We start from the raw sequence: 22,805 nt of genomic DNA on the forward strand, positions 1-22,805 counted from the left end.
AAATTTCAGAACTTTATAGCAATTACCGACAAGACATTCTTCTTCAACCTACAGCTATCTTCATAATGGCCATGCTTACATATATGTATGTGTACGTTTGTGTGTACGAAAATGTGTGTCACTTGATTGCCTTAAAGACAGCCGCCGTTCAAAGCGCGGCTTCCGCTATACTTCCAAGTGCAGCGGAGCGGCATTAAATAATAACTACTTCACATGGGAAGCGCTTAACGACAGAAAGCTGGCTTGCATAACGACCTTGTGTAAAATAAAAATCGAAGTCAATCTTAATGCAAATCGAAATCGAGTTATTTTGTTTATGCAATAATCAAAATTTCAAAAGAACAACTTTTAGTCGGAAACCGCAGCATACAATATTATTGTATGCCGTGACCAGTTTTAGAATGAAAATAAAATTGTTTATATCCGAGTGCTTGTCTTAGTCCGTCTTGATTTTATATCATAAAGAAATGATGCCAAAAATTTTGGGTCTCCTCAGAACATTATCCATTTTGGTGCTGTAAATTGTGGTATGTATATATTCTTCCCCCAAAAGTTCCCAAGTGGAATATAGGGCCTCAATAAACAAATTAAAAATCAATTTATTTAATGCTAGAAATTTGAATTGTCTTCAGTAGCCTCCACCTATTGGCTGTTCTCTCTCGTCTGCGGCTCCCATGAGGATTTCAGTTTAATAATGTCGCGGTGATGTCATTTTAGGATTCATACGTTCAAATTTGTTCAGTTCAGCAAACTTTCGTTATAAAATCTAATATTTACTTTAACTCGCTGTAGCTATTTTTATACTAGGACTTGAGTAGATCCGAAACTATATGCTATAGTGGTCCGATATCGACGATTCCGACAGACGTGTGCGAAATTTCAGATTGCCAGATGGGCAGACAGACGGACATGGATAAATTGACTCAGTTCGTGATATGTATTGGTCTATATATACAAGGTGCGTTCCAAAGTAGACAGTATAGTTTTTGAATTTAGCGCCCCCTCGTGGCGCCATCTATATGTCGACTGGTGCGTTAGAATCTGCTATGTTTATCGATTGTCCAGTGAAATCATGACATTTCATTGATTGAAGTGCAGTTATTGCGTTTTAAGTGCACGAGTGGTTTCAACGTTTTCAAAGTGATCGTGAGGACATAAACGACGATCAACATGTGTGCCAATCAAAATCCGTGATAACCGGAAATTCTATCGAATATTTTATGATTCCAAGGGTATTGTCTACAAAGAATTTGTTCCACCCGGCCAAAACGTTAATGCGGTATTCTACTTTGGAGTTTTGAAGCGTTTCATGCGCCGTATGACGTCGACGTGTTCGGTCCGAATATCGCGAGGATGAAAGTTGGCGTTTGTTGACCGATTATTTGACCAAAAATCACATTTTAACCACTAACCACTCCCCGTAACCACTTGATATGGCACCGTGCGACTTCTTTCTTTTCGGAAAAATGCATTTGCCCATGAAAGAAAAGCGTTATGCAGACGTAGAGAGTATTCAAAAGGCTTGCACCGGCATACTGACGGCCATACCGGCCAACGAGCTAAAACACTCGTTCGACATGCTTTTGGACCGTGCACAAAGCTGTATTGAAGCAAAAGGAGACTACTTTGAATAAAATAAATTGATTTTGCCGAAAAAAACCGTTTGTTCTGTCGATATATTGAACGTTAAAGATAAATATTTTTTTTCAAAAATGTACGATTAAGATCTCTAAAACATTTTAAAATTCTTCTGCTTTGCAAACATAGTTCGAAAATACAACAAATTGATTATACGATATCACAGTCGTCATGACATACTCTTCAACTCATAAACAACTCCGAGTATTTCCTAAATAAATAAATTAATTAATTAAATTTTCGAAGCTTCTCTCAATCGATGTTACTAACGATTAAACAATCTTAAACATAACTCTGCTCACATGCGCATCTATGTTTTTCTCTGTCAAGGTCAAGCAGATGCATTTTATATGCAATTAGTTTATTCAAATTTTATTTAATGATTCGGTTAGTTGAAAAAAGGCGGCGCAAGAGCGCCAGACCGCATGCGGCCGCACTTCGGCCCTCGGTCTATTTATTGATTTAGCCTGATGTCAAAAAAGTAAAAGAAAAAAGAAAAAATTTAATTTATTCATTGATGCATTTTTTATAGTTTTTTGTATCTCTCTTTTCAGTTTTTTGCTTCGGGACTGGCAGCGCGATATTAACATATGTTAATACACAGATGTGACCAAAGATGTGTTCTATGAGCGCTTGGAGCGCACCTATGAGAGGTGCCTTCGCCACGATGTCAAAATCGTTCTTGCCAACTTTAATGGCAAGCAAGAAAGGTTTGACGTCGAGAAGCTGCAATCGTAACAGGCAGCCGAACGATTTTCTACTCGACTTGCACTCCTGCTCACTGAGAGCACTCATCAGCAACTCGGTATAAGGGAACTGTGGGACGGCATTTCAAGCTCTTTACGTACAGCTGCTAACGAAACCCTTGGTTTTCTGAAAAGGCAAAAGAATAGTTGGTACGAAGAGGAGTGCCGTGACGCAGTGGAGAGAAATCAGACTGTCTATCCACAAAGTTACAATCGGTCACTACACGTGCGATAGATACCGATAGTTGAAGAGGGAAGCGAGACGCATTTGCAAACCACCTCTTTGTCGAAGCCTCCTTCAACAGCACGAAAAGGAACTGCCTCTATGCCGATATGTCGAACTTGGTATTCCCGCAAAGCTAATACGGCTGTGTAAGCTAACGTTCAGCAACACCAAAAGCTTTGTTAGGATCGGAAAGGACCTCTCCGAGTCGTTCGATACCAAAAAAGCTTTCATACAAACAGAAGGTACAATCTTCTGCAAGAGTATACTATACAACTGATGGCTTGCGCCGGCGATATTATTTGCCTCAACAACAGCGTCGTTAGTTCTTCTTTCTACAGACTGAATGAGGAAACGAAGCAAATGGGTCTGGTGGTGAACGACCGCATGACGAAATATCTCCTGTCGACAAACAAACCGAGGTCTCACTCGCGACAAGGCTCCCACGTGACTCTTGACAGTCATAACTTCGAAGTCACTGATAATTTCGTCTCACTCGAAGTCGTTAATAATTTCGTCTATGTTGGAATCAGCATTAACACAAACCACAAATTTCAGCCAAAATAACCTTTACCAACAGGTGCTACTCAGCCTGAGTAAAGACCAAATCCTACAAGTCACAGATCTTCTCCGCACTGCTACGTGGTGCGGAGTAATGAACAATGGCTTTAAGAGTTTTCGAGAGAATGCTTTGCAGAAGATTTATGGTTCTTTGCCCATTGGCAAGGGCTATTAAGAGACGGCGGCTACGATGGTTAAGTCATGACTTCCGAATGGATGAAAACACTTCAGCTCTGAAAGTATTCGACGCAGTACCCGCCGGGAGAAGCAGAGCAAGAGAAAGACCTCCACTCTATTGGAAAATCAGGTGGAAGAGTACCTGGCTACATTTGGACGCGCTGTTGTAAACTCGGCTATAACGGCGTAAGTGGTGTCTACGCCAATAAAGAAGAAGTGCACATATGTACGGTAAATTTTCGTCATTCTCTTTGGAAAATTCGGAGTATCATATTTTTAATTTCAGCCTCTTATATGCAGTATAATTCAAAAACTAATTGTTACCTTCGCTAATAAACAGATTGTTTTACTATCGCATGAATATATTGAAAATCATGAATAAAGGTAATTAAATATTTACCCGAGAGCCTAACACACAAGACAAATATAAATTTCAAAATATTTTCTGTGATATACTTGTGAATGCCATTATTCCGCAGAGATCGGAAAGCTTGAACAGCAGCGGTATAATGTTAGAGGTTAAGTATTAATTTATAATGAATTTCAATTAAATGTTGTCATACGGGCCTGAACGAGAGATCCCCCTATTAATAAAAATCCATGACATTTGATTCAATCGTTCTCAAGTAATTACTATTTTTCTTTATGATGTAAAAAAGTGATTTTTTCTGATAAAAATTTGTTTTCTGATGGTAAAAAGCACCCTTGATTCAAAGCAGGTTCACCGAGAAAATCGGTGAATGAAGATTTGGTCGATGAATAAAACCATATATTTATTAAAAGAAATGTTCTTTCATTGCTTCACCCCATCTTTGAACCCTGCCTATAAAACAACAATTGTATAGAGCTCTCATACAAACTGAACCATCGAACTAAAGATCTTGAATCAAAACCTGTATAGCTTATAGCTGGCACTTAAACTGACCGATTCAAATCAGATTAAACATTTTTTTATTCCCTTTTTTGTCTTAAAAATGCACCTGTGAAGGGTGTATAGCTTATGTGCCTCCGCAGTAAACGTTTTTGCTTGTTTTAAGCTCGAATCGTAGTTGTTTTACCGACGAAAACTATTGACTTCATATTGCCGTGTAAAAGTGGCAGTGAAGCCTCAATGGGAAATTTATCACGTCTCATTAAATAAACTTTCCATAAAGAAGAGATAAAAATGTGCATATTATATAACATATTCAAATATTGGATGATACCAACACGCTGTATAATCTCGATGAATAATAAAACATCAACCAAAAGTGAAATACTATTTAAAATCCAAAATTGGTTTCCAACAAATTGCTAATTTAATGCAAATCCACTCACCAATACACACAAACTTCCACTAAGAAAAAAATGAATACATAACATTAAAATTGTTTTCTTTAAGCGCGCTGATGCTGGCTGCTTTTGATGCTTTTACGCTTGCAAAAAATTAAGCACACATCTTGCATAAATAATACATAATAATACATTCGAAGATTTGCATATTAGTTTTGCCAAGGAAATTGTCAAAAGTTTGCAAAAACCGAGACAGTTGCGAAAAGCGAACACAAAATGAAAACAAAACAAACAGTACAAGTTCACACAAAAACACAGCTGCTCACATATGCACACAGATAACGCACCTGTGCTTGCTTAACCAGATTGGTGAATCTCCGGCTACATTAATCTTCGGAATAATAATGGAAAAGAAAGAAATTGAACTTTGAAATTTGTCTTCCTTGTAATTTCTACTTATCAAACCATAAAGGCGGACCATTAAATGGATTTAGAAATAAGCTGAGTTGATTATAAGCATTATATCAGTCAGTAGTATCATCGGACTTTAGTCTTTTCTAATTATATTACAATTGGCGCCACGTAGCGAAAAGAAGAAACGACTGGCGCGCTGTTGTTAACTCGGCTATAATCGCGTAAGCGGTGTCTACGCCAACTAAGAAGAAGAAGAAGAATTATATTACTATATATAATATGTATATTGTTCTAATGGCGTTTTCAATTGCAACCAGTGGGGGAAAAATGGACTGCTGAGATATAATCGTGTCAAAATTGTTTATGCGTTGAAACTGTATAGATATAAAATTATTTTTAAATTTATAAATATGTTGGATGGAACTTAACCCTCAGGAGAACAGACATACTAACTCGCCTATAAAGTATACTTCCAGGACAATTTCATGCCAGCTTATAATGATTATTCAACCTTAGTGATATGAGCTTTGACTAAGAAATTTAAAAAATTCAGAGCTCTAAACGATGAGATCTATAAACCATAGGTTAGATTCTCATTCGTTTAAAGAGTTACCAGACCATGTAAGTAGATGAATACTTATATTTATTTATTTATTCCATCCAATTCAACCAAATAAAGCTTGGAACCTTCTTACCTTACCTGGAATCATTACAGTTCTTCATTGTTTGCTCGAATCGTAGTGGAATATGGAGCTGACTGTCATATTGGCTTTATCTTACAACTAAGCGAAGTAAGACATTTAGAATTGATTGTGATCGAAGTTATTATTTAAATTGATATATGTACCAGAAAACTTCGTTTAATTCGAGTCGCGATCTTTGGACTCAAGTACGGGCGAAGTTGTAAGGTATATGTGATAAAAAATTAAAATTTAATTTTTATTGATTTCAATAAATGTTGTCCTCTTCAGAGTACTCCTCGCCTTTTGCAACGAACTTTTGCCAATGCTTCACGTAATTTTCGAAACTCTTTTTATACTCAGAGCCTTTGATTTTGTCATTAAAGTTGGGGAGAATAGAAGTACGGGGTAAGAACATTGGCTCTTTTTTATGCTAGTTAGTTTTTGAGAAACCACGGCTAGGTGTTCCGACAACGTTTGCCATGTTAAAACAAGATTCATAGTAAAAAAAATACGTTTTTTGCTAAATTATTTCTTAAATATAGATTGAGTAATCTTAGTCGGATATTTTGTACATTATTGAGCATACTTTTGACAATGAAGGGTACTTACTTACTTGGTGTTAGGAAGTTCTAAAGAGTTTGAGTGATCACGAAGGCTTTTCCTTTTACGCAGCACATCAGTGTTGGCCCCAATATTATTGTCATCGTAAAATAAATCAAAAGTTATGTCATTTCGGGGCTGCCGTTTAGTTTTCATTGGTAGTGTTTTTTACGTGGCGGGTCCCAAGCCTAGCGCACAACCCTATGTAGGAGATATTTCGCCTTCTCACATTAGCTAGCCTTCAAACGGATGTTCTTAGGCTATCCAGAGGATACTTGGTCAAGTATCGGAAGTCGTGAGCTGCTTGAGTCATACGTAAAAGAATCGTTTCTGGTCACTCCCAAGTGAATGGCGATCAGAGAACTTTCCTCACTTGCGTGAACTTTTACACATGACTCCATCCATGTCATTTTAATAAGTATTCACCTTTTCGTGAGCAATAACCAAATAAAATTATTTTGATTTTTCCTTTAAAAAGTTTGAACTATCTTACGAAACTTCATTTTTGAGATTGACAACACCACTCGAAATTGAACTGAAAATAGTTGAAAATCATAATACCGAAAATGAGTTTAATTGCAGCAACTTCAATTCAACCGAGTGGAGTTGAAAACCGTAATAGGGGTATGGGTGAGCAAATGCCCAATAGCAAATTTATATGAAATTGTATTTTACAGAGATCTCGAAATATTTCTTGTGAGTTTATTGTTTACAATCTGAGAGTATCTATATTGCAATGGTTTTGCATTTTATTGCCAACACAACTCATATTTCCTATTTACATATGTATATATTCGTATGTATGCAATCAAATTAAAATCGATTATATAGGAGCAATACCACCAACCTAGGTACACCCAAACTCAACAAGCTCTCATATTTAGTCCACCTGTTATAATCGCTACTTTGTTACTGCATAATTACGACATCGTTTGAGAGTAAATAAAATGTTAGCCACTAATAGGTATTTATCGGTTATTACGATTAAATTGTAATACATTAAACATACGAGAGCACTTGTCCTATACTGAGATAATAATATCAGCGTGAATTCAACCATTTGTAAAGAATTTCGAGGCTGGTTTGCATGGATAGAGTAAAAAAGTAAGAAAAGAAACAGATAATGGTGTATTAGAGTACTTTTGTAAAACAAAAAACTGGAATCTAAATGAAACTGCGTACATTAACTTACTTCTTATACTATACTAATGAAGAATTTAAAGAAATTTTGTAAAATTTTTAGGAATATTTTAATGTTTACTATACTTAACCATTATCTTATATCTATACATTGGAAGGGAAGTGTATATTTATTAGATTGAAACCCGTAATATTAGTTCAAACATTAGAGACTACTCAGTTGGAGATATTTCAAAATGAAAGCTGCATTAGGATACAAAATCCGAAGGTATATTCCCAGTATTTTGGACGAACGAACAATGCGGGATACACCTATCTTCTCTGATTATTGTGTTGTCTATTTTGTTATTCTTATATACTCAAAAATATTCATTAGAATAAACTAATTGTGAACTACACTTTAGACAGCAGTACTCACAAGTTTATATGTATTTCCATTGGCAAATGTCAAATATAATTCAAGTAAAGTTGCAGGCTTAAAGATAAATGCGGTCAACCATATATCAATTATATAAATCGCAGCTTTCTTATCAAGACGCTCACCTTCATGGCGAGTGCTTGCGATTTTACTAATTGCGCGATAAGAATCTAGCATAGAGATTTGTATGCAACGGTTTATGATTTTTAATGATATACAAGTTGTGTTCCAAAGGAAACAGGACTTAAAAAAAACGGAACAAATGGGTTTTTCGGCAAAATCAATTTATTTTATTCAAAATAGTCTCCTTCTGCTTCAAAAGCATGCCGAACGAGTGATTTGAGCTCGTTGGCCGGTATGGCCGCCAGTATGCCGGTGCAAGTCTCTTGAATGGTCTCTACGTCTGCATACGGTGAGTGGTCAATGGTTAAAATGTGATTTTTGGTCAAATAATCGGTCACAAGATGTCCTTCGAATGTCAGATTCTGAGCAATTTTTGGTCGTCAGCCAATTTGTGCGGAACAAACCATGCATACACCTTTCGTAAGCCCAAATGTTCGGTCAAAATGCGATAAATCGATGTTTTGGAGATGTTCAATTCCATTTCCATGAATTTCAATGATGATTTCGGCTGATTTTTGATGAATTCACACACAGTTTCGATGGAATTTCCGGTGATCACGGCTTTTGATTGGCCCAGATGTTGATCGTTATTTATGTTCTCACGACAACTTTGAAAACGTTGAAACCACTCGTGCCCTCTGCTCGCGATCACTTTGAAAACGTTGAAACCACTAGTGCACTCTGCTATAACTTCACTTCCAATCAATGAAATGTCATGAAATTCTCACTGGACAATCGATAAAGATAGCAGATTCTAACGCACCAATCGACATATAGATGGCGCCACCAGGGGGCGCTAGATTCAAAAAGTCCTGTTTACTTTGGAACGCACCTTGTATGAAATTATATCAAGTTTATAGGGTGCACCAGTTCTTATATGGACATGCAAATATTTTTATATTGAGTTTTCCAGTTTAGTTAGGTTATTCTAGCAGGCTAATGGGCCACGGATATACCAGTTTTCTTACTTAGCTATACCAGATGGAGTCGCATTGCGTAGTTCATGAGAAGTAGCTATCGTTCAGGATGCCAGCAATTGACGCAAATCTCAACAGGTTCTACAGCCTCACTACCGATACCTCTTCCAATATCCCATATCGTTGAGTCCCAAATGATGATTTAAGCGCTGCATTGTTAGTGCGGGACAAGGCAAGTGCACAAAAGGTACTCCATTGCTTCCCTGGTTCCTTACTCTTGACATTTTCTGCAGTCATCTCGATTTTTCAGCCTTATTCTACAGGCATGTGCTACACCAGACTGGGAGCAGTGAGTATTCCAATCATGTTTTTCAGTCTCTTCTATTCTTATAATGCACGGGTTTACTAATGGGAATCACGTTATGGGATGACAGCTGTACACCACTCCTTGCAATTCCGATCGCTACTTCATTGCCATCGATGTGACCCCAATTGAGGTGAAATCGCTTGTTTCTTGCTTCAATGTGTAAATTCTCCTGCTGTCCGTAGACGTCCCGCGGTTTTTGCAGCGCAGTTTTGCTACGTCCACCACACTAATGCACTTCAAGACAAAATTGAACTACCCGTTATTAAGATTGCAATATCGTCTGTATATGCCATTACCTTTGGGAGTTTATCAACGTTCTATTGCAAGAGCAACACTTATAGACTCGACACTATTCTGAATAGATACTGTATAAACGTTACTAAATGCTCCAGAAAAATCCAATAATACTCCAAGAAGGTATTCTTCATATTCAAGAGTCCTTTCGATATTAAAATACAAACATATGGAGTGCAGTATCTAATGATCTGAATTTTCTTTATGAGTGTTACCTTGGACAAGCTTCCAGGAGATGCTAAAGCCCTAATGTGAACTTCCAAGATACTTTCTAACGTTTTCAGCAGTACGGAAGTTGAGCTTATCGATGTAAACACCTTCTGTTGACGTTGTTGCTACCCGCCTTCATTATGAAAACTACTCTAGCCTCTTTCCATAAGTGTGGCACATAGCTGAACTTCAAGCGTGCTCTAAATATCGTCCATACCGAGAGTTTTGTATAGTCGAATTACATCTATTTTATTCTCCGTAAAACCCTCACCTTTTTAGAGTTGTTTCGAAATCGCTTTTCTTTACAAAAGAATTTAGCTGAAAACAAAAACTCTGGAATTTTGAAAAATATATCCATTTTGGTTTAATTACTAAACTTTTTAATTTTTTCCTAAAGCTAATAGATGAATCGGCTAACGTTACAATACGTTTTCATGCTCAACGAAATAAGAAATTAAAGTTTTTTTCACAGATTCGATTTCTGAGCACTTTCCTGTCGTCGTCACTTAAAAAATATCAGAAATTGCGTGCGAAAGCGCTGACAAGGGAGTAAACGCGCGATTATGCGAAAGCGATCATAAGCACATAATGAAATGCGGTTCGTTGCTTAAGTCTTTTGTCGCATAGAGGAAAGCGCACAATTTTTGTATTACATATGTGGCGTATTTCAGATTATTTATAACTCTTCGCTATTTAGCTAACTGTAAAAGGTTAAATGTCAATATATTAATTAAGATGTGTGTGTGCGGTATAGAGATTATAATTTGTATGTGTGTAGTGCAGATTGCTTCTAATAACAGCCATTGTAGAATTAACTGAACTTTGTTCGCACTTCGCATGCAATAATAGATGCATAATTTTTAATAGTGAATTCCAATTCCAATCGGAGAGTTTAGCCTCATTTTGAATAGGGTTAATTGCGATAAGACTTGTACGAGTGCCTAGGTGGAGAGGAATCACATACAACTAAAGATGAAGAGATGTGTGTGTGTGTGTGTATTGAGATTATAATTTGTATGTGTGTAGCGCAGATCGCTTCTAATAACAGCCATTGTAGAATTAACTGAACTTTGTTCGCACTTCGCAAGTTTATCGAACTATTCCTTTCATATCTAGGATTTGCCGCGTGTTTACAGCCAGGAAAGGGCACACAAACTATATATTTTAATGAGTTCTGACAGATATCCGTGCACTCTCTGCTACTCTTGCGAATTATACTGGACGAGGCGGAGCTTTTGCTTCTGAGCCTCTCCACCTAGTTGGTATTTTCAAAGCTAGTACAAAAGCTTTTCCAAGGTGTTGCTTTGTACTGAGCACCAACATGTCTATTATAAGGTCTTTATATACGTTCCGAGGGTTGCTGCCATTTTTTTTAGAACTAAAATCTGTCAACAAATGTCACTTTTTTCGACACATCTTAAAGTGGCAACTATCTTTGAGATTCCTAACATTGGTCTCTATATTTTTGACAAGCTTCATATAACTTATGGAAATTTATCACGCACATATTAAATAATACAAGGAGAACGTGAATGCAAGAAGAAACAATTAAATAATTTAAAGTAATTTGAAACAAAACGCATATCACTTTAAACACAATCCAAAGCATCAAACCATAAAAAACAGCATCAAAACCATGCTAGGGCAGCTGAGCCTGTTATCAAGCGTAGCAGCAAGCGGAGCGTAAATTAAGAAAAAAACTTAAGCGGGTCTGCACTGTGCCCCCACACATACTTACACACCGAATGCATACTCCAAGATAAAGCAACGATTGCAACTTACTAACATTTTTCATATCTTGCAAAGCACAAAGTAAACAAGTTAACAGAAAAAACCAACAAAGCAATCAAAAATCAGTCGACTAGAAATGCTTGCAGCTGAAAATCAATAATCCGCTGGATAATTAGTAAGCTGCCGCTGGTGGAACAAAGTGTGGCTCGGAACCGGCCGAAGCGGTGAGGCAGCATGCAGCACAATGGTAGCCCTATGCGGCAGGGCGTTGCAGCTGAACTGGTTCTCTTGATGGACAGCGTTCAAAATTTCGGCGTTCAAGCGCGTCCGATCAAAGATTGCGGTGCGCGAGTTGTTTGCATTCTCATAAAATAAAAGTAAAAGGCAATACAAGCAGCAAGCAGCTTGCGCTTTTTGAATGTCTAAATATTTCGCATGTGCATTTCTTCGTTCTTCTTTGGAAGCAGCTAATTGTGCAGGCAGAGTAACTTAAAGCGCACAACAACAACGAGCAGATGTCTAGTAGAGGCAATAATATTAATGGCTATAATTTCTACTCAAACTACTCGTATCGCAGCCAAAAAGCGGGCCAATTACACATCGAAAAGCGCAAGTATATTTTTGCAAGTGTGACGCTGTATCCACACACATACACAAAACTCTTTCAATGCAAGTGTGCCGCATTGACGCGCAGGGGTCGCAACCTGCTTGCTATTGTTGGCGCAGCGGTGGTGCTTGCGACGTCGGCGTCACCGCTGGCTGCTCTGGCCGTTCCATTCATATTAACCGACAAGCAGTGGCTGGGGCTCAGTCTACAATCGGACGTTGCTCGGTGCGTAGCAAAGCGCAAAAATAAACGTGAAAGCTCTCAAGTGGAATTGTGATCAAAGCAAACAACTTTTGATTTCAAGTCACTCTGGGTTTGTGAAGAGTTAAAAATTTTTAATTAATTTACTGCCAGCAGCAGCAAAATCGGGTGTAACTTTTACGTTATAATTTCACAGCATACATTCATCAGTCGAGCAAGCGCAGTGTCCGTCGAACGTGTACGTACAAGCCTAACCTAAGACAACAGCTAACTAGTGTCTTCATTTATTGCATATTTATAAGTTTATTTATGGCTATTTACTCGTGTTTATTCGTGTTGATTTTGTCGCGCAACTCCTTGGCAAGCGTCACTCCATCTGCCCGTGTTGGCTGGTTAACCACCAGCATGTTTGCCTTCTGCCTCAAAATGCATCGTTTAACTGTAAACATAATGCAACTGCGGAACTTATTTGCTGAAATAGTGTACACATCATAAAAAAATAAGTCCGTTTTAACCTTTAGGCTGTTGACGTCTTCCATTGCCGAAAATGTTTAAAAGCTTGCTTTGAAGATAACCAGCAATTTTTTCGCATATTCGATTTCTAAGCACTTTACTGTCGTCGACTCATGCACTTAATAAATATCAGAAATTGCGTGCGAAAGCGCTTACAAGGGAGCATACGAAAGCGATCATAAGCACATAATGAAATGCGGTTCGTTGCTTAAGTCTTTTGTCGCATAGAGGAAAGCGCACATTTATTGGCATCATGTATTACATGTGTGGCGTATATCAGATTATTTATAACTCCTCGCTATTTAGCTAACTGTAAAAGGTTAAATGTCAATATATTAATTAAGATGTGTGTGTATGTGTGTGGTATAGAGATTATAATTTGTATGTGTGTAGTGCAGATTGCTTCTAATAACAGCCATTGTAGAATTAACTGAACTTTGTTCGCACTTCGCATGCAATAATAGATGCATAATTTTTAATAGTGAATTCCAACTCATAAACTGCGCGCTAATATCGGAGAGTTTAGCCTCATTTTTAATTGGGTTAATCGCGATAAGACTTGTATGAGTGCCTAGGTGGAGAGGAATCATAGACAACTAAAGATGAAGAGCTCGCAAAAGCTCTTCGTCGGAGCCCCTCTCAGCGTAAAACACACGAAATTCATTCAAACTTGATCAAGCCTAGTATAGAATGATTGATATCACAAAGAATGGTCTAACAAAGTATGTCTTCAACACATAAATGTATTAATTTGAGTTATTATTGTTATTTTATATAAAGAGGCAAACAAATAATTTGCTACGGCAAAGAAATATCCCTCAAATACCTAATAGTTAGTTTGCCGAGATGCTGGGTTATGATCATATATTTTTTTAAAAGATCAAGTCAAGTTACGAACATTTAATTTTCGAAAAATTGTTCAAATGCTTATTAAGTTTACCTTACTTCGTCTTAAAGACCATAGATAAGTATTTGACAGCACCCGACTAATAGCTAATAGTGCTCGTTAGTAAACTCTGTAAATGCAAATCTGTAACGATTTCCATTGAAAAATTTCACCAGATATCTTCTTCTTTATATTTTTATTAAATATCGAATATTTCTATCCATGGCTCGCCTATATTTGTTAATTGAACCTCACCTTATTTGAGTTGTTTTGAAATCGCTTTTCTTAACAAAAGAATTTAGCTGAAAACAAAAAACCTGGAATTTTCCTTTGAAAAATATACCTTTTTTGGTTTAATTACTAAACTTTATGCATTTTATCCTAAGGCTAATAGATGAATCGGCTAACGTTACAATACGTTTTCATGCTCAACGAAATAAGAAAATGAAGTTGTAAAAATAAAGTAATGACGCAAAAGTGTACGCAATAAATTTCTGCGTCCAGCGAAGCGCGAAATTTGAGAGACAAAAGTGCCGGAACCCAAACGTTGGACGTTAATCACAGTACCTCGAATTATATAAAAACTGTCATTTTTTATTTCACATTTTTTCCTTATGAAGAACTTACTTTGTTTTGTTAAGAAAATGCCGTTATAGTTCTAATATGCAGAACATAACTTTTAGTGCACAGAAAGAAGAAGAATTCGAGAAATAAATAAATCTTCAAGATCGATATTTTTCAATATTATTTATTATTTTTAAGAAGGAGAAGCGTTAGCTCGTGTAAAATCCAGGTCATTGATTTGATTTTTTATGAAAAAATTGTAATTATTATATATATAGTTATAATATAGTGTGATATTTGAAGAATACGCTTCTTCTTTATTGGCATAGACACTGGTTACGCGGTTATAGCTGAGTTTACACCAGCGCGCTAATCGTTTTTTTTACGCGCTGTTTGGCGCCAATTGGTGATTCCAAGTTAGCCAAGTCCTTCTCCCCCTTGGAGATCTTCCTCTTCCTCTTCCTCTGCTTCCCCCGTCGGGTACTACGTCAAATACGCCTTGGAGTGTTTTCATCCATGCGGAAAGGAGAGATCCTTCCTGATCGTGACAGTTTTCTCAACAATTATTAGTTTTGCGGGGATACTGAATTCAGATATAGTGGCATAAAGTGGAGTGTGTTTATCCTCTAAAGCCACACTGATAATCCAATCAGTTTGTTGACGGTGAGCTTTAATCTTTCACACAATACGCTCAATAGAACCTTAAATACGATGTTGAGGAGGCTAATCCCACGGTAGTTGGCGCAGATTGTGGGGTCTCCCTTTTTGTGGATTGGGCAGAGCACACTTAAATTCCAGTCGTCGGGCATGCTTTCCTCTGACCATTCTACAAAGAAGCTGATACATGCTTCTTATCAGTTTTGCGCCGCCGTATTTGCATAGCTTGGGCCGCAATTTCTCGCTCTCTATCCCATTCCGCATGTGTTGTGGTCGATTGTAACGTTGCGAGGTAGGCAGTCTGTTTTCACTCCACTGCGACGCGGCACTCCTTATCGTTTCAGCTGTTCTTTTGCCTTTTCGGAAAACCAATGTTTTCGTTAGCAGCTGTACTTAAGGAATTTGAAGTGACGTCCCACAATTCCCTTATACTGAGTTACTGATGAGTGCTCTCAGAGAGCAGGAGTGCAAGTCAAGTAGAAAATCGTTCGGCTGTCTGCTATGATTGCAACTTCCCGTCGTTGAACCTTGCTTATATTTGTTGACATTTGTTTTGTTGCACAGACGCGGCTGCGTTTTCGATCCGGAGACAGCCAAGTGGCTTGATGAATTTTTCTATACTGGAATCTATAATAGTACTACAGATAACCACGTTTCAGATCCCGACGAAGTCGATCAGCTTCAAACCATTTGGGATTCTTTCATCTTGGAGGCTGAATTTAGCGATCGTTGTGCTGAAAGTAGCTCCTTTGTCCACCCTGGCGTTACAGTCGCCAAGCAAAATTTTGATATCGTGGCGAGGGCAGCGCTTACAGTAGACATATTTTGGTCACATCGTTGATTTGAATAATATTTTATTAAATTGTAATTAGAAATATTAAAAACTCAACTCAAAACTTCATCAATTTTGCTTCAACCGACTTGGAATTTTAACACAACATGTTTGTGATATTTTGCATTCGTTTAAGAGAAAAAAAATTCAAAGCAAAATTAAAACCCTTCTCACCCCTTAAATCACACAATGCATGATAACGGAATTACTCAATACTTGAAAGAGAAACGTCTAAAACAATATTCAAAAAGGCAAAATAAACGTATTCGACAGCTACATTAACATGTTTTGTAATGAAGAGTCATTGAAGTTGGAGAGAAGTAGGTAAACAGCAATAAGATAAATGAGAAGATAACCGAAAAACGGCATGCGTGCTTATTTAGATATATAAATATTTTTACCTAAGTAAATGTATGTATACAGGTATATGACAAGCGGCATCTAAACTAAGGTAATTTATTTCATACGAATACACACAGATTTGTAGCCAATTAAAAGCTAAAACGCTTCGTTTACTTTAAAAATAAAATTAATCAGTGTTGTTGTTTAGCCACTTGAACTCGATGTGCAAGGCCTTAACTCCCAGTAGAGAAATGTTATGGATGAAAGATATTGCTGTGACATTCAATCGCTTGTTCAGAGTCTTGAGAATATTCAACCGCAGATAAGATCTATGTAAATTTTCATTTGCATGGATAGGGTTGTTCATGTAAGAAAACATTTATGCGGCAGAGATTTTGACAAACTTCGATTTTATTACTGATTTTAGTAGCCATCGAGGACCGATTATGACGATCTGCTAAGGTTTTTATATAAATTGTGCAATAATATTGTCTTTTGCGTCAAAGTAGTTTCTCAATCAGTGTCGCTCAAAGTATTGTCCTTTTCCAAGTTTATTACAATATTCAACAATATACATAAACTAGCTTCATAGGTTTTGCTTCTGAAGACAGTGTAACAAAATGAAACCTTGCGTTTTGAAAATTATAGACACCATGGCTGACGGTTTTATTTTATTTTGCTTTGAATTCGATTAATTACATACAGACGTCTTGAATTCGAGTTCGTAGTATCAAGTTACAGCTTAGTCGATACTAGAAATTTTGGTCCAACCACAATTAATGAAAACTCGAACGCTTTATACTAAAATAGTTTAATATTTTCCTACAGATCTCAGTGTGAAACATGCTTGTGAGTATTTTATTGAAATCCTCCATTGCACTGGTGACCTGTCGGTACCCTTTGCTAGTTTTGTTTACCTAATATGCACGAAATTTACAAAAGTAAGACAAGGTCAGGTCATGAACTTGTGCCGCATTGTTGCATCATTCCAAATGAAACCATTCCTAGCAACACAAATGCCGAAACGTTTAAATCTTCGGGCGCTAGCACAAGCGCTGCTAGCTCATCTCATGCGTCACTGCATTTTACACCACACAGTCACTGCTGAGCTTTCAATTAGTAAAAGCGGACGTTTTAAGTTTTATGGCTTTTTTCTGTTGTCTTTTCGCACTTAACCATCGCAATGGGGCCTGAAGAGCGCTCGCTTAGCGGATAGTTAAGCTTGGCTTTAACACGATGGATGCTTTTTAACTTGGCCACCATGGTGAACCCTCGTTTGCATGCAATTAATATAGAGTCCATTAGTGACAATATGCACAATATGCATAAAACACTGAAATAAACAAACGCTCTAGTATGTGTTAATAGCTTTCAGCTCCAAATATTTGCGCTAAATATTGCCATTGCTCAAAATGTGAGAAATACTAATAAGCAAATATAAATAAACACACAAAGTGCAGTTATTAAGTTAAGAAATATATGTAAATAAGTTTGAATTTATTGTTTTTGAAAAGCCAAAAATTCCAAATGCAGTTAATAAAGTCCAATTTTTAGTATATTTTAGCAACAAATCGATTAAAATTTAAATATCAATTAACGAAATCAACACTAATTATTATTCGAACATTTCGAGAAGTTACACAATCTCTTAATTAAATATTTTAATTTCAACGTATTTATACTCGTATTTTATTTTCCAATTTAACGGTAAATATTTGCAACTCATTGCATAAAAGCTACAGTTTGAAATCCATTCCATCGATCAAGTATTAGTTACAAGCGAAAAATGAAAAAAAAGAGTTGGCAAAAATAAAGAAGCAAATCGAGTTTTTGCCACACACATACTCGTACGTACATATGTGGCATTACAAAATTAGTCGCTTTCGGAGTGAATAAATGAGCGCCAACGGCATCACTCATCCTATTATTTCGCTTGAAGCCAAGCAGCCTACACTTTCGTTTTTGATCAGCCAGACAGCGTAACTTTTTTTATTGTTTTCGTATTTTTATACCCTAAACAATTACATTAAGTTGGGTGCGAAGTTTGTAATACCCATAAGGAAGCGTCGGAGACCCTACAAAGAATAAATATTGGATCGTTAACTAAGTAATTTCGTATTTCGTAGGACAATTTAAACAAGATTTTTTTATTGTGTAAAATATATTATGAAATTACATATAGCATTCTCTACGGCTATAACCGCGTAGCGGCTACGTCAGTAAATAAGATTCTCCATTTCAATACCTTTTGCTATCTTTTAGGCATCAGATTGCTTCCACGCTCATAAAATGTTTGATCCTTGTAGGCAAAAAAATGGTCAAAGTGGGTTTAGATGTTCTGATTTGAGGTGAAGGTTCCCCATCAAAAAATTTTTACAGAAACCAGCACAAGTAATAGATCGAAGGTGTCAAGTCTAGAGAAAATGGTGGGTGTGGTAGCATATTCCGTTCAAGCTGCAAAAGCTTTTGGCGAGTCATCAAACTTCTATGGGGTCTCGCATTATCATGGTGAAACACTACAACCTTTCCATTGATCAATTCTGGTCTCTTCTGTTTGAGTGCAATACTCAATTGGTCCAGCTGATCACAATACATTTCAGTATTAATAGTGGCCTTACTATATCAGCTGTTCAAATATGTAATGGATAGGCAGTTAGGTGTGAAACTAGCTCTAATATATTAAATTAGATCAGCTGTTGTCACCAAAATTACTTAGTGGTTGACCCAATATAATTGATCAACGTGACGAACTGAATCGATTTAGACATGTCCGTCTGTATATCTGCAAAACTAGTTTACCAATCTTGAAGATATCGATCTGAAATTTTGTAAAAGTCCTTTTCTCCTCAAGTAGCTGGTCACTTGTCGGGAACGCTGATATCAGACTACTAGACTATATGGTTGCCATACAAGCTGACCGATTAAAATCAAGTTGTTGCATGGAAAACTTTTTTTTTCGACAAGATACCTTCACGAAATTTTACATAGACCAACACTCTTTGAAGAAATTATTCAGAGCGGTTCACTATAGAATTTAGCTGCCGCACATACAAACTGACAGATCAAAATCAAAATAAAATTTTTTTACGCTTTAAGAAATGCGCACGTGAAGGGTATTATTATAGCTTTGGCACAACTGAAGTCAGTTTTTTTCTTGTTGTTCTATTTGTTTTTCACTTTCTGCTATTTTGCATAATTAAAATATAAAATATATACATATATACATATACCTATATATATATAGTATATTAGTATTAAAAGGCAATTTGTATTCATAATAAAACCGATTTTACAAAAGAAACGCTAACAAGTTTCTGTTTCTTTAAAATTTTACTGTTAATGATTTTTTACATGTTTGTTATGGAGTGTTTCGCGAAATCTTGTTTCGTCTCACTATGTACAGTAAATTGCACATATGGGTTTGTAAATATTTTGACAATTTAGCTCTGCTCTTCACATATTCCTTTAAGAGTATGTAAGAGGAATAGAGTATAAATACTTATTTGTATTGCTGAAACGACTTAATTTTTGACATTGAATTCTAACGAAACTGGTGAATTTACCATAAATTATTTATTTATTGATTATTGAATATAATAGACTGCTTGGCTTGGTAAAGGGACTTAAAAGCCACGACGTTTCTGAGTGGTTCTTTGGCATACAAAAGCCGGATGTTTTACCCTTCGTTTGTGTCCCAGCTTAGTCTTTTTGTAATGAAAGTGAATCAGGAAAAGCAATAAAATATCGACTTTGACTTAAACCAGTTTGATAATTATCGAATATTTTAAGCCCTTTCAAAGGCTGCCCAGCCAAAAGCAAAATAGTTTTCAATTTGAAGTATTTGCAACACTTTTGCTTTTGCTATTTTGCAGCGTTGTGGCCAATACTGCCATGCATAATAATCAAGACTTGAAGAGAAATCGTAAAAATATTACCATAATAAAATTTTAGATTCACTTGAAAATGCGGCATCAAAAGCTGGTGGAAAATACTGACTGTAAACAAGTTTTATCGAAATTCGCAAAAATTTTCCATGCGCCAAAAATGCACAAAAAACATAATAAACTGCTCAAAGCTTTCTGCCCAAATTATAGAGCTCTTATCTATCCACATTACAACTTTGTTTGTTTTTTGTTTTTGTTTTTTTGTATTGCATCGAACTTGAACAAACTAAATTGGCCAAATACAAAATGCTTGTTGGCAGGCAACTCGTTTTTTACAACACTCGTATTCTAACAAAATAAATACGCTGCACCTTCTACAGCGTTTAAGCGTCGGTTTCCTTGCCATACGGACTTGCAAATATAAACTTGACTCTTGTGTTGCAAGCCAACTAGAAGGCAGTGACGGCAAGTAAACAGCAAAGGCTGTTGCAAAAGAATAACTTACGCAACACCACGAACATGATATGGTGTTAAAGTTGCCAGATCATGCTGCGATCAATGGATAGGGTAAAACCGGTAGCATATGGCACGTGGACAAAGTGCGATAAAAGTTGTAATTTTGAATGAATTATCACTTCAGCGTGGCGATATGAAGGTGTTAAATAATAGATAATCTTCTTTGTAATCCACACCTCTAAGCTCTTAAATTCTATTGGTGACGAAGTAGGAAGTTGAACACTTAATATATCACTCAGTAGGAATATAGAATACAAACCATGAAATTGGTAGCTGTAAGTTGGGATAAAACCAACTGAGCGACTAGTTAATACCTTGAATATATACATATATATTATAGCTCTAACCTCGTTGTTATACTCATAATTTTTGAACTAAAATTTTGATAAGAAAACATTTATTTAAATGTTTCCGAACTCAAACAAAACCAAATCCACCAAAAAAATTTAGTTGTAAATTTTTTTTTATAATTTAATAAGTTAAACGTTTAAATAATGTGATCAGCTAGCTTGATTGTCAAATTGACCAGTTTTCATTAGCAGAATCTAACGGTATAATATTATATATTCATATGAAATATTTCTAGATTTTTGGAGAAATCTAAAAAGTCTGATCAACTCTGATATCTTGAATTCGTCTTCCACCCAAAATAATCTAATGCTAATAAATCTCTCGAATCGAGTGTAAGCCAAAAGAAAAATTTTCATAATTGCAAAATCTCAAAATATTCCAAGTTCGGGGGTCACCTAGGTTGTAACTAAACGAAAGCGATCAACTGCGAGTTTCTGAATTCATTTAAAGTTGCGTTGCTTGGCAATATAATTTAGAAATTACGCACCTTTATTAGAAGTCTAGCTTTAGGTTTATTAAAAAAATTAAAAACTATTTATGTTACGACTTTTGACGTTGATTAGTAATTTATATATCATATCACGTGAGCTGTCCGAATAGTACAAATTTCTTCGAATTTTGTTTTGCGCATCTCACTTCATTACTCATTGAGTTACATGTTTTAATATTAATATCTACTCGAAAATTAATATAAACGAAAGGCTTCGCAGTGGCTGGGCGTTTTCAACAAATCCATTAACGACTTTGCAAATGAATCTCTCTGTTTTTTACTCATCAAATATGCTTGAAAGTGCTATTAGCTATGTGGCATACTTGTATCAGTTCTCGAACTATTTTAATGTTTCTTCAACGACATTTCACCTACAGTATTCTTGAAAGTAATTGTATGTGGTTAACCCATTGAAATTACCGAGTGTTTATTTACTGAGATTACTTGGTGCTGTTAAAAATAACCATTTGGCGAACAAAATCGTTAACTGCATCATGCAACATGTTGCACGAGCTATAAAATGCAGTAGCTGTGACCAAGGAGGCACTTTTAAATTTAAAAATTAAATTAACTGCCATTAATTTCCAGCAATTTCTTATTACTTACTGTCTGCTTTTTTACTCCAAAGGGAAAAATATGTAAAATCCTTAAATCGCTAGTAATCGCTTGAGTTCGTTGCTTAAGTCTTTTGAATATGCCACGCAATATTTACGACTAAACGTATACATAAATGTTAAATTGGGCATTTAAACTAATCGCTTTAATAGCATCGCCGTCACATATCAATGAAAATATTATTTTTTTTAAATCACGCAAGCAATTTTGTAAAAATTATGTCAGCTATACGCCGCTACTCCGCAACTGAATTACATACATATTAAAAATTCCGTGTAGATTTTTATAGCGTTGCATATCGCTATGTCTCGTCAAAACAAACATTTTGCTAACGTTTTTACAATGCGCACAAATTCCATTGAGCCGACGTAACGCAATTGGAGCATGCCGAAGTGTGGTGGTGGAGCGACGGCGCAGACAAACGAAAGTGTTAGATGGCAGTCGGTTAGTTGCTTCTCAGCGGCTGCCAGTATTAAATTAACCGGTGCGGGCAATGAGGCAATGTTTACATTTTGTAAAATCACATACACTTATTTATATACACATGGATGTATGAGCGTGTGAGAAGACTAATAAATGCAGGCAAAATTATACTTGGAACGGAGCAGAGCAATGCCCTCACTTAAATGTTTTCGCTTACTTGTAAAAGCAGTACTCTTTATAGTTATGACCTCGCAATCAAAAGGCAATAGTAACGCAGTTTAATTGTGTTGATGCTTCTAGAATGTGGCAAACCCGGCCTTCTGCTGTACATTACAAATACTTGTATATCCATATACCAGTTTTTATTTCATGTAATGCTTTACACTTTACTCAGCCAGTTGTTTTCTTAT

The 22,805-nt window shown here is 36.3% G+C and overlaps 1 protein-coding gene across 2 annotated transcripts in view; it reads left to right on the forward strand.

Annotated features, from left to right (window-relative positions):
- The first annotated feature begins 12,305 nt into the window (after positions 1-12,305).
- Positions 12,306-22,805, forward strand: part of LOC120771198 (putative fatty acyl-CoA reductase CG5065) — a 31,682-nt gene continuing 21,182 nt past the window's right edge. Inside the window, exon 1 of one of the 2 annotated variants that reach the window (XM_040099098.1) lies at positions 12,306-12,560. The gene's annotated coding sequence lies outside the window, so the exon portion shown is untranslated. The remainder of the gene's footprint in view (positions 12,561-22,805) is intronic. The other variant, XM_040099097.1, reaches the window with a different exon arrangement.

Source organism: Bactrocera tryoni, chromosome 3 (assembly GCF_016617805.1).
Source record: "Bactrocera tryoni isolate S06 chromosome 3, CSIRO_BtryS06_freeze2, whole genome shotgun sequence".
NCBI lineage: Eukaryota > Metazoa > Arthropoda > Insecta > Diptera > Tephritidae > Bactrocera > Bactrocera tryoni.